The 9,458-nt window shown below is 45.7% G+C and overlaps 1 protein-coding gene across 1 annotated transcript in view; it reads left to right on the top strand.

The window, feature by feature from the left end:
- The first annotated feature begins 5,095 nt into the window (after positions 1 to 5,095).
- METTL21C (methyltransferase like 21C) overlaps positions 5,096 to 9,458 on the top strand; it is a 38,361-nt gene continuing 33,998 nt past the window's right edge. Inside the window, exon 1 of the mRNA XM_015417491.1 lies at positions 5,096 to 5,230. The gene's annotated coding sequence lies outside the window, so the exon portion shown is untranslated. The remainder of the gene's footprint in view (positions 5,231 to 9,458) is intronic.

The raw sequence follows: 9,458 nt of genomic DNA, 5'->3' as shown, positions 1-9,458 counted from the left end.
TCGACGCAGGCTTCCCAGAGTTCGGGATGCGCTGGATCGTAGGTGGAGATTTGTCTCGGAGTGGCAGCCATGACTCGAGGAGCTGGAGCGTTGCAGGGCACGGTGTCCTGGAGATTGGTGCGCAGTGCGTTGCTCTCTGCTGCGGAGTCAGAGTCAGCCTCGCTCATCGGGATCCCATCCTCGTTGCCAGTATAAAGTACTGAGACTGAGGCATAGCGTAGTGATTTCAGCTCATATTTTACTTAGAAAACTAGAGATACAGTAGCCGGCCAGAGGCCCACTTTAAATATAATTACAAACCACACCCCAACACACACCCACACCCGTGATTGGATTATTTACAGTGTTATTGCAACCATAGGTTCCCTTGAGGATCCGGACGAGCTGATAGGCTGGCTCTAGGATCCTCTCCTTCTATTGTCCAAGGATGTGAATTAGGTCAGTTCATCTGGCCACGTGTAAGGGCGACCGTGTGCACGGTTGCCATTAGAACACAACAAGGGGGATAGACGGGAAAGTGAAGTGCCTCCTCTTGCAAGTCCTTGTAGATTCCCTATGACACAAGGGGTCCCGGCCCAACAGCTGACATCACACAACTGGGCCATAGTTTTCCCAAGTAGAGGCTGCTGGGGTAAGACCTGAAGATTTGGGGGGGGGGAGTAAATATTTCAGGAAGGGGGGGTGAGAAGGAAGCAGAAAAAGGGGAGAGACTATGAGGACTTTCAGGGACAGGAAAGAGAAAATAGTGCATGAAGGGGAAATGAGATACCCCCTCAAGTCCTCTTCGGTCCCCTGCTTGTTGTTTTTGATTTGTTTGCAATTTTGAGAATGCAAGTTGCCTTAGAACTGTGGGACCCTGGACACACCTCTCAAATAAATAAGTAAAATCCCCCCTTCCTTCACCAGTGAAACAGCTAAACAGAGGCCTATTATGTATGTGTGTTTTTTCTTTTCTTATTAACAATTTTTAACATTTTACAAAACCAACAAACTTTCAGTTGTATGTAAGCTTACAAAAAACAATAAAAAATACATCAAAACATGATACAGAGGGTTTCTTGGAAGAATGTCTTTTTCCATTAAGTATCTTATAACTGGAAACCAAACCTTTATGACTTTGTTATAATATTGTGTTGCTGAGTATTTATAAAGATTATAAGACAGTTTAGTCATAATAAAATATTCCCAGATCTTTATTAACCATTGTTGAACGGAGGGAACCTGTCTGTCAATACTTTTTAATGCAATCATAGATTTTGCTATAATCAATAGAGTCGTAACTATTTCTTTTTGTCGCACGTATGTGTGTTTTCCATCACTTTCAGCGGACATGAGATATCCCCTCAAGTCCTCTTCGGTTCCCTGCTTGCTGTTTTTGATTTGTTTGTGATTTTGAAAAATGCAAGTTGCCTTAGAACTGTGGAACACTGGACACTCCTTTCAAATAAATAAGTAAAATCCCCCCTTCCTTCACCAGTGAAATACCTAAACAGAGGCCTATTACATATGTGTGTTTTCCATCACTTTCAGTGGACACGTCTGTCTTTTTTCTCCCCTTTCTGCATGCCTTTCCCTTCCTTTAGTGCTCGCCTTGCTTTCTGTTTGGCTTTTCCCAGTGTTTTCTGAAAGCACTTTTGTGATGAGGTGTTGGGGTTTTTTTTGTTCCCTTCAAAGTCCAGCGAATTTAAGAGCATAATGATTTCATTGGATTTCCCCCCAGCCCTTTGTCAACCCTTGATGCCTACTCCCTCGCCCACATCAGTCATTCTGCCCATTCAACTACCTTCCGCCATCCCCCCTCCTTCATTGCCGCACGATCACCATTAAAAGTTTTTTCTTTAGGTTTTTTTTTTAAACTTAGCAGTGCGAGACTAGTGACAAAATGCTAATCAAGAGTTTAAATGCCCAATACCCATTTATGTATTTATTTTGCAGTGAAAATTTAGCAATAGGATGCTAGTAAAATGACCACCTCTGGGTGGTTCAGTTTTTGTAATTTTTTTTAATGTGTTAGTTGTAAAGTTTCTGGGCTGTATGGCCGTGGTCTTGGCACTGTAGGACCTGACGTGTGTGCTTGCTCTACTATATCCTTATAATGATTTTATTAAATGCGTGTTTGGTTTTATTAAATGTGTGTTTGCTCTGCTATAGCCTTATAATGATTTTATTAAATGCATTCGATAGGACTCATAAAAAGAAGCATCAGATGCATTTTCGCCATCAGAAATTGCTCGGGATTCATTTGGGGCAGAGTTGGTGCAATCCAGTTTCCAGTCTATCTGCAGAAGCAAATGGCAGTGTGGCTGGTATTAAGAAAAAAAGACTTTCAGTGCTGCATTCCAAGCAAAAGGAGGGGAGAAATCACCAGCGCTGGATGAAATTATGGTGAAAAGTACTGAGACTTACTAGTGATTTCAGCTCTCATACTTTATTTCAGCTCAGAACAAGACGAGAGTACCCAGCTCGCAGGCTGGTTTATATGTGCACAAACCCCGCTCCCCAACCACACACACACACACATGATTGGCTATTTACAGTGGCCGAGAGTTCCATAGGCTCTCGGCCAGGAGCCTAGCCTGCCGATAGGTGCCGGCTAGGATCCACTTGTCCCATTGTTACTGAGAGCGAAGCTCGGTCGCTTCGCCTGACCGTGTGGCGAAATGGCCGCGCACGCAGTCTGAGATGGATACATTACAATGGTTTAAGAAGCAGAGAGAGAGAGAGAGAGAGAGAGAGAGAGAGACGCAGAGATGAGAAGCCAAAATTGAGGGTTTCTTCATCCCACCCTCACCCCCCACTGAGAAAGTGACACTGGGGAAGAAATGCCAAAGGACCCAAGCTTTGAAAGCATTTTTCACTTTAATACTGAAAAAAATATGCCATTATAAAACCTCTCCATCCCGCTGTGTCACCCACCCCCCAGCATGTATGATCTGCTACCTCTCGCTGGTAAAATTGTTCCTCCGTAATTCATAGCAAGTGATAGAGCATCTGTGCAAATCTTTGTTTAAATCATTCACCTAATTAAATGATGGAATTATTCCTCTGCCTTAGTACACTAAGGAAATGCACCATTTAAAAGAAACATGACGATCAGAGCATCCCCCTTTTCATGAGTGATTGAGCACTGGAGATTTTCAGAGCATTACTCAATCATATGGTTGTTCAGCAGTGGTTTCATTTTGCGTGTGTGTGTGTGCGTGCGTATTTTACTCTTGCCCCATATTTTCCTTTTCCTGCAGCAAACTGAGCCTCATAAAGTTTTTTGGGGGAACCATTTTGGCAGTCTCCAGATGCCTACATCAAAATAATGCTTGAGCCACATGGACCTTCTGCAAATCACCGAACAGAGAATTGTTCGAGATCGATCCATTTGGAGGAAGGAATGCAATTGGCATGCCAAGATTCTTTAATGCCCTGCCAAGATGGCGATCTGTGAGTGAGCACAAATGAGAGAATCTCTAAAATCAGGGCCCTAGTATTACTTTTGTTTGCACGCCATCTCTAACTGAATGAAGAATGAATATCACTACGAGCACTTTTTGGTATCAACTGTTATCTAAGGTAATTGTATAACTGTTTTATCTTGTTTTTTACTGTTTTATCTTGGCACATGGTGCTGCTACTTGTGAGCCGCCCTGAGCCTGCTTGCAAGGAGGGTGGGATATAAATCCAATAAATAAATAAATAATAAAGAAGAAATGGCAAACCTGTTTTTGTTTTTTTGTTTTTAAAAAAGACTTACAGCCAAAGAGGCCAATCCTATTAAGTTTTTCATCAAAGCACAACTGTGCTCTGCTCAGTGCATTAGCGCTATAGGGCATGGGCAAACAGAAAATCGTGTGAATTTGCAAGGGAGGGCAGAAAGTTGGTGTTACTATGCAACTGTGATACAGCGTTTGCAAAAATACAACCCCACCGCCACCTTTGTTGCCATCCACCACCACATCATGAGTGATGCCCCCACCCCACTTAGGAAAAGGATGATTCTTTGTTATACGTGCAGAAAAAATACACCAGATTTCAGAAAAAAAAAATTGGGAAGAAAACGAATGGTGTGAAACACAAGCACAGAATCTGAATGCAAGCTTCACGACTCAATGGCTATGAAAATCTGGGGTAAGCTGTGCATGCGTAATAGGCCATAGTCAACTATTGTACCAATTAAAAACAGAGGCATTTATTATCATTATCATTATTATTCACCCTATCCCAGCTATGCCGAGCTCTGGGCAATGTACAAGAGAGGTATAATATCACAGAACAAAATACAAATTTTTAGAATCCAATACACTTAAAAAGAATAAAACCAGTTAGCACAATTTCATGATCATCTTAAAACACTCATCATTTCGATAGCATTTTCAGAGTTTAAAGTGCTTTGTGCTCATTACCACAGTGCACCTTACAACAACCCTGTAGGCGGAGCCAGTGTGATAATTCCCATATGTTGCCAGTGAGCGATAAATGCTGAATGGCGATCTTGCCTAAGGCCATCCCATGCATTTGTGGCTGAGATGAGAGTTGATGCAATAACCTTCCGACTTGCAGTTGATTTTCTTAACCTCTACGCTCCTCGTGAACTTGTCTGGGGGCCAATCTTATCAGCACTTTGACATATACTGCTCACCGTTTTCTAATGTGCATGCTTAAATACAGCTGAAAAGCAGAAGAGAAATTAACTGAACAAATATATGATCTTCAGTTTCCTGCAACTCTTGTATTACGGAAGCCCTTTCAAGGTTTAAACACAGGAATCCGCTGTGCTTGCCAGCCCACTAATGGCTCTAGCCTAATAAAAAAAGAAAGAACTTGAACCCTTCTGGATGCCATCTACTTAAATATCTTTCACGAGATTACTTTCCTTGGCCTTAAAATTTCGCTACAAACTGTCGATGTGGGATCCACTATGTTAATCTTGGCTTGGATTTAAGGAGATGCTCAGTGTAGTGATTGACGGGGAGGAGGAAGAGGAGAAGATGAATGATGCTGCTGCTGAAGTCGCCTTTACAAGGTGTGCGGGGGGGGGGGGTTTGGGCACAGAGGGAGGTGAATCCTCCAGGCCTTATTGCAGCTGCTGTTACTACCAAGAGGTTGCTTTGCAAAAGCTGCTCGACTGTCCGAGGAGCCGGGGTCTCACTTTCCAGACATAAGCGCACAGCTGCTAGTGAGTCTTCTCTGCTACTCTCCAAAGTACGTGAAGGCCTTGCCAGGGAAGGGATATCTACAGGTAGGCATCCTGGCTTCTCCTCTTGTAACGATGTTCTGCATGTTCTGTACAGCTTTTGCGGTGGCTCAGACTCATCGCCAAGTTTCAGAATTATGCTGGGGAAAAACAGCTGCTATTCACAGGGGATAAACAACGGGCTACAATTTGAATGCAGGCCTGTCCTATACACTGTCCTTGTGCTGTGCTGAGCAAGACAGGGGACAGGCCACTGTTGGGGTGGTGGTGGGGAGTGGTGCTGTGCATTTTACTACTTGATTTATGCCGAGTCTACACTCTCACTTCTGTATGAATGAATTCATTTCTGTGTGGATTCCTGGAAAGGAGTATGTGGTCTCTGTTTCTCCTGCTTCCTTTTCTAACTGCACCAACTCTCCCGGATAGGGTTGCCAACTGTGTTTTGGGAAATTCCTGGAGGTTTGAGGCAGTGCCTGAGGAAGGCAGAGTTTGGGGAAGGGAGCAAGCTTAGTAAGGATGTGACGTTACTCTAGAACTTCAATTTCTCCTAGACTCTATGATATACCACAGAGTCTGCCCTCCAAAGCTGCCTTTTCCTCCAGGGGAGCTGAATTTGCTGCTTGGAGAACAGGCACACAGGGGCGGGGCGCTGGTCCCCAACGTGATATCACTTTTGTGTGACATCATCGCATTGGGGATGCCACTCCCTCCTCCAGAAAAAGACCCGTAAAAGCCCCCCGCTGGGGGACTAGGAAGGACCTAGTAACTGTAGGTGTGAGTGGGCTGAAGAAGGGGTTTGCCTCCCCTTCAGGCAGCACCCATGGGGCCTTGCAGGGAAGACACACCAACTTGGAGCTTATCGGCTGCTGTCCTTTATAAAGTTTATATCTCCGGTACCTAGCATTACCTTTTATAGCACACGTGGCCCTGTCCCATCAAAGTCTCCTGTCAGATCTGTCCCTCGTAACGAATGAGTTCCACTGTAGGCGTAAAGATGCCAGCCTCCAGGTGGGAGCTGAGGAACCCCGGAAACACAGCTCATCCCCAGACTACAGAGATCAGTTCCCCTGGAGGAAGTGGATGCTTTGTAGGGTGGACTCTGTGGCCCTGTACCCCAGTGAGGTCCCTGTCCTCCTCAGGCTCCATCCCCAAATCTCCAGGGATTTCCCAGCCTGGATCTAGCAAACCTACCCTCCCATCCCTTGCTGGTGGCCGGGGGGGGGGGGGGATTGGGCACTCTGTTTAGGGCCCAGGCCCAGGCCAAAACACTTCTCTTAACCAAGTGGGTGGTTTTAGTTGTGACTGACTACTGACATACTAGTTTGATTGTTAGGCTTTTTAACTTGAAAAATTGGATTTTGAAACTGTAAAGCTGATTTTGTTGTATATTTAATTATTAGAAGCCGCCCTGAGCCCCACTTGGCCATTTTTGGAAAGAGCGGCATATAAATTGAATAGATAAATAAATATGTTCTGCTTCTACCCAGCGGACTGTTTTATGGATTTTTTAAGGCTGCTCAATAGACGTTTTATTATACAGCTTTTTATGCTCACAGCTCGTTTTTAATGGCTTTATTTTAATATGGATAATTTATGTTGTTGTTTTTATAAAAGGTAAAGGTAAAGGTTCCCTTGCTCGAAAGCCAGTCGAATCCGACTCTTGGGTAGCGGTGCTCATCTCCATTTCCAAGCCGAAGAGCCAGTGTTGTCTGAAGACGTTTCCGTGGTCATGTGGCCGGCATGACTAAACGCCAAGGTGCACGGAACGCTGTTACCTTCCCACCAAAGTGGTACCTATTTATCTACTTGCAATTTCTTGCTTTCAAACTGCTAGGTTGGCAGGAGCTGGAACTAGAGATGGCAGCTCACTCCATCATGCGGCACACTCGGGTCTCGAACTGCTGAACTACCGACCTTCCACAGCCTGCAGTTCAGTGTCTTAACCACTTGAGCCACCACAGCTCCTAGTTTTTATAGTATTGTTTTTATTTATGAGCTGTCTCCAGGAGGTCTCTGGAGAGGTGTCATATAAAGCCCATGAATCAATAAATAACCATAGATGAGGTCGTGCTGATGTGGTGGAACTGACTGTACTGTTTCAAGTAAGGGGTTTAAATAGCGGCTTTATAATTCACCATTAAGACTTTGGATTGGGAAATAGAGAGGAACTCAGTCTGGGGCAAGGGATGCTCTGTATCCTTGGTGCTTGTGGGGGGATCAACAGTGGGAGGGCTTCTGGTGTCCTGGCCCCACTGCTGGACCTCCTGATGGCATAGGGTTGCCAACTTCCAGGTGGGGCCTGGGGATCTCCCGCTTTTTCGACTGATCTCCAGCTGATGGGGGGCGGGGGGGGGGGGGGCGGATCTGGCAACTCTGTTTAGGGCCCAGGCCCAGGCCAAAACTAGAGCTGCCAAATCCCCCTGGGGGGCATATTTCCCCCCACTTTGGAGGCCCGATTTCCGCCCCCGCGGAATCGGGCCCCGGGGGAAACCCCACCCCGGCGTCCACGTCACCTGGATGTGACGTGATGACGCCAGGCACGCTGGGGGTGGGGCCACAGCCATTTGAGGGGAAAACTTTCTTAAATTCCTGGAGATTTGATGGGTGGAGCCTAGGGAGGGGAAGGGCCTCAGCAGGGTTCTGTGCCATGAGGTCCATCCTCCAAAGCGGCCAGTTTCTCCAGGGGAACTGATTTCTGTAGTCTGGAGATCAGTTATAATTTTGGGACATCCCTGGCCCCCACCAGGAGGCGCGCAACCTTAAGAGGAAAAGTAGTACAGCATGCAAACATCTTTCTCTCAGATGTACTAACGTTCTCTGTATCTGAAGAAGTATGCTTGCACACAAAAACGTATACCTTGAATTAAACTTTGTCACTGGAGGTGCCACTGGACTCAAACTTTGTTCTAATTTTTAATAAGTCAGTAACGTCAGTAGGAGCTGCGGTGGCTCAAGTGGTTAAGACGCTGAACTGCAAGCTGTGGAAGGTCGGTAGTTCAGCAGTTCGAGACCCGAGTGTGCCGCATGACGGAGTGAGCTCCCATCTCTAGTTCCAGATCCTGCCAACCTAGCAGTTCGAAAGCAAGAAATTGCAAGTAGATAAATAGGTACCACTTCAGTGGGAAGGTAACAGCGTTCCGTGCGCCTTGGTGTTTAGTCATGCCGGCCACATGACCACGGAAATGTCTTCGGACAGCGCTGGCTCTTCGGCTTGGAAACGGAGATGAGCACCGCAACCCTAGAGTCGGATTCGACTGGCTTTCGAGCAAGGGAACCTTTACCTTTACAACGTTCACATGGGGGAGGCATTAAGCATCTGACTCCCCCTTCATCATCATCCAAAGTGCTACAGCCTGATCTGTTACCTCAAGATTCTACCATCATTTCCCACTATATATGTAAAGCAAGACCTAGAGCAGGGGTGTCAAACGTGTGGCCCAGGGGCCGGATCAGCCCCCCGGAGGACTTCTATCAGGACCGCAGTGGAACTGGCTGTCTTCTGCTGCTTCTTCCAGTTCTGCTGCTGCTGCCTCATCGTAGGTTTGCAGCTTACAGATACACACCTGAACATCATACTCAAGATTGCAACAGCACAGACATTTTGATGCAATAATTCAGAGCAAGAGGTGTCAGTTATCAGACTGTTAAATAAACAAAATATTGCAAGAGGGCTAATGTTTTAAGCATGTTTTTAATTTAAGTTAAAAAAAAACACCTTTGTGTTTGTGTCCTTTATAAAGTTTATATCTACGCTACCTGGCATTACATTTTATGACACACATGGCCCGGCCCAACAAGGTCTCATTTATGTCAGATCTGTCCCTCATAACAAATGAGTCTGACACCCCTGACCTAGAGGATGAGTAAGCTGCAAATGTACATTAAAATAATCACAAATATGATTTAATAAAATGAAGGTTGCAAGATTTAATCGAGAACATTTTTGGAACGATTCAAGTTTGGATGCCAGGAAGGACTGCCCCTTCTCCTGTGCTGCAAAAAGCAGCCTGAAATTACACAGGTGATGTTTTCCTGGCATGGCAATACAGTTATGGTAAAAGTGCCCACCTAGGCAGCTGACAAAGGCTTGGGGCAAATCAAAATATAATAATAATAATCAGGGGTCATTTCCTGTGGGAGCGCACAGGAGCGGAGCTCTGGCAGTAAGGAGCCCAGAGGGCGGGCACATGCAATAAGCCCCACCCCCTGCTCCCAGCAGCCTTCAGTTGGGCCACAAGGCACAAGAAGCAGCCAGGTAGGTTGCAGACCCCCC

Source organism: Gekko japonicus, unplaced genomic scaffold (assembly GCF_001447785.1).
Source record: "Gekko japonicus isolate JY-2015 unplaced genomic scaffold, Gekko_japonicus_V1.1 scaffold3713, whole genome shotgun sequence".
Classification (NCBI taxonomy): domain Eukaryota; kingdom Metazoa; phylum Chordata; class Lepidosauria; order Squamata; family Gekkonidae; genus Gekko; species Gekko japonicus.
Note: the sequence above shows the minus strand (reverse complement) of the source record. Positions and strands in the feature narration are given on the sequence as shown.